The sequence below is a fragment of the Nyctereutes procyonoides genome, unplaced genomic scaffold, assembly GCF_905146905.1.
Source record: "Nyctereutes procyonoides isolate TBG_1078 unplaced genomic scaffold, NYPRO_anot_genome, whole genome shotgun sequence".
Classification (NCBI taxonomy): Eukaryota; Metazoa; Chordata; class Mammalia; order Carnivora; family Canidae; genus Nyctereutes; species Nyctereutes procyonoides.
Window position 1 is genome coordinate 10,203,326 of NW_026575148.1, and position 3,703 is coordinate 10,207,028.

Consider the following 3,703-nt stretch of genomic DNA (forward strand, 5'->3'; position numbering starts at 1 on the left):
CTGTATTCCACCTTTTAATTTGACTCCCACCTTGCCCTGCTCAGAACCTTTTGGTCCAGCACAGACCTGTCTACTTCTTAGTTCTGACCCTTCTGGTGGGCTACATTTCCTCCTAAAAATAGCCCATCCTTCCTCTCTTAAACTAGGAAACTTAACTGCAACTGGTTGCTACAGTAAAGACCTACATGAACATTAGACAAAAGGGAAAGCTAAAGAGTTGTCAAAAATTCATATTCTCCTACAAGTGGCAAAACCAAAATGTCATTACCCCTACCTGGCCCATTTCCGAGGTGATTTCAGCAGGACACTGAGCACACACCATTTTTTTTTTTTCTTTAGCTATTACTATTTTTATCGTTTTAAAATAAAATAATCTTGGAGGAGTCATTCTTTTGATTTTTAAAGGGTGGAGTAGGGTGTGTGTGTGTGTGTGTGTGTGTGTGTGTGTGTGTGTGGCTTGAGGTCACAGGAAATGAGAAAGATTTTAGGTTAAAACAAAATTGTGACTGTCTATCAAAATGATCGATGGAAAATATAGAATAGCATCCGGCTTCAGGTCACTCGAGGGAGGTACAGCAGGATATTGCTTGGCATTTCTGCCGATAATTTATGGAATTGACTGACCAAGCACCTTTTACATCTATAATTATGATGAGCTGTTGTGAAAATGTCACAAGGTGAGCCACAATCTGCCCTGCTGTTGTCTCCATGCCCATTAAAATTTTCTGACAGTTCCAATCCCTCCTAACAAGCCCCAGAGTTACATTCTTTAAGGATGGTACAATGAGCTTAGCTTGAAATACATGTTGTACTTCAGAGGCATTCGGTACCTTTTCTCCTACAGGAGTAAAGCTTACATCGAAAGTTTGTGCCTCATACACAGCTTTGGTATTTATAAGAACTCGCAGATAATTCTCAGAGATACAAATACGAACTTTGCAAAATGATATAGCTAAACGCAACAAGTAAATTTTTGCTACTCATGGTTCTTGCTTCTTTTCTTCATTTGTCAAGTTTTACATGTTGTAGAAGCGTCTTTAAATTTTGGGTAATTTGGGTGCCTGGGTGGCTCAGCAGTTGAGCATCTTTGCCTTAGGGTGTAATCCCGGGGTCCCAGATCCAGTCCTCCATCAGGTTTCCTGCGTGGATCCTGCTTCTCCCTCTGCCTATGTCTCTGCCTCTCTCTGTGTGTGTCTCTCATGAATGAATAAATACATACATACACACAATCTTTTTAAAAAACAAATACATTTTGAGTAATTTTCAAGTACATTTGTGAATTTTAAACTATTATAAAATAATATTTCAATTTGAGGTTTAGCGTTCTGTCTTGACATGAGTGATCATAACATGTGCGTAAGTTTCTCTGCTTTTGTTTTTCTATTGACCTATGAGGTAGTATTAACATTGTACGAAACATGCAGGTTTATGTTAAGTTCGATGTCAGATGCCAAAGATCTATATTGAGTGGACTTTGGTTAAGGTATAACAAGAGCATTATATGATCTAGCCTATCAAATAACCACCTTCTAAAAACGGTATCTCCTTTTACAGGAGATGCTATTCAGACATGGCAGACGGCTTGTCCAGATTAGAGGGTTCATCATCTATACCAACATTAATTTTTATTTTATGAAAATTTTCAAACATATGCAAACCCCAAAATAATAGTATAATGAACTCTTAGGTGCCCATTGCACTTAAGTTTAAGCAACTAGCAACTCTTGGGCAATCTTATTTCATCACCCTACTTTCCATCCATCTATCCCTATTTCGTTTTGAAGCAGATGCTTAGATTACTTATATCTAATAATTAAAAAATATTAAAGAAATTACCAATAATGCCACCATCATCCTTAAAAAATAAGTTCTTAATATTATTAAATAAAAGAAGCTCAAATTTCTGTTTCTTCTTTTCTTTTACTTTCTTTGACTATGATTACAGTAAACTTGATGCATTGAAATTGGTTCATGCAATCGCTCTATATGAACTTAGGGCTTCCTTTCGCCTATTTATTTTTTTGCAGTTTAATATTGAAATGACAGTATTGCTTGACAAAATTGCTTATAGTCTGTGGGCATCCTTCTTTGTTATTTAAGATGTTATGCTGGTCAATTTAGAGGTTTCATTAGGTAAAGGGTTTTATAATTTTAAAGATTCCTTCTATAGGTGATAATGATTACTTACATTATAAAGGACCCATTGTGTGATTTTTCTTCTTTTGGCAGCTGTAATTATTTCATCAATGATTGCAAAATCATGATATTCTAATTCTAATCTTTTTCTTTATTGGCCTCAATACATTTATGAAGAGAAAATTTCCCCCATTAATTTTTTGTTACTTTGAGTTACAATCCATAAAAAAGAGCAAATAATGCTTGATATTTTTCCATCATCCAATTTTATAAAATAATAAGTTAGTTATATGGCATCTTCCATAAGTTATCAGTGATATTTTTCAAAATTAATACATTCCTAAGGATTTAAAAATATTGATGAGTTAGTCTTCCATTTTAAAAAGATAGCAATATTAATATAATTAGAACAATACTAGTTTTAGATGAATGGTAGCATACTATGGAAATTTTCTCTCCTTTGCCAACTTATTAGAAATACATACCAACAATTACTCCGTAGCAATATATACTAGTTAATCATTATTACTTTTATAAATATGTGTATTTTGTTATATGATTATGAAATAACTTATTCAAGTTTCTTTTTTTTACACCTTACAGTCTTGAATTAAGCACATAAAACTGCATTATTTAATATATTTCTCCATGAACTTTTTGTCAAATTCAGATCGCTGTGTATCATTTACAAATCTTTTGTCTTTCTTCTGAGCATCTACACCTTTTTGCACAGTTCTTGAAAACAACATCATCGTCCCACATTCTTTTAACTTTGAAGTTGGCCTGAGGCTGGGATGGACCAGTGAGATTAAGGAGAGGGTTTCCACTCAAAATGTTTTCCATATGTATTCTTTCTTCTTCAGCTTTCTGTTCTTGTTCCTTCCTGGCCTGCTCTTCAGCTCTTTCTTTTTTAATTGTTTTTGGTTCTGCAAGAAGAGCTGCAGTGTCATCATCATCACTCTCCTCTTCAAAATCTTCATCCTCGTCTTCCTCATCTGTTAGAGGATCATCTGCAGCAAGGTTGGCAGCAGGAATCTGGTCTAACCGAGGCTCTTTGATACCGATGAGGAGGTTGTATGTTCTCTTGTTGGACGGTCTCTATTTTTTTCTCTTGCAGCAGCTCTCTCTCTCTCTTCCAGCTCCCTCCTGAAGTCATGGTTGCGAACCTCTTCAGGGGCATCCTGAGTAGTTTGTGTATATTTTATCTTTTTATGAGAAGGTAGGTCTCTACTTGAATACTGCTTAGAGAGTTGTCTCAAATCACCTTCTCCTTTTCCTCTCCCACCTCTCTCAGGTTCAAAAGTTGGCCTAGCTGCTGTTGTCATCTTTTATGCTCCCAGAAGCCTCTGTGCCCCTCAAGTTTCTATTAAGAGTTAGTTCTAATCTTTTACTATTATAAATTGTTATGGTCTAATTCACAGATAGTTGCATATATCTTTCTTTTTTTTTTATTTATTTATGATAGGCACACACAGAGAGAGAGAGAGAGAGGCAGAGACACAGGCAGAGGGAGAAGCAGGCTCCATGCACCGGGAGCCTGACGTGGGATTCGATCCCGGGTCTCCAG

At 35.9% G+C, this 3,703-nt stretch overlaps 1 pseudogene; it reads right to left on the minus strand.

Annotated features, from left to right (window-relative positions):
- Positions 1-2,765: 2,765 nt before the first annotated feature.
- On the minus strand, positions 2,766-3,461 carry LOC129501691 (spliceosome-associated protein CWC15 homolog; annotated as a pseudogene).
- Between the last annotated feature and the right edge of the window lie 242 nt (positions 3,462-3,703).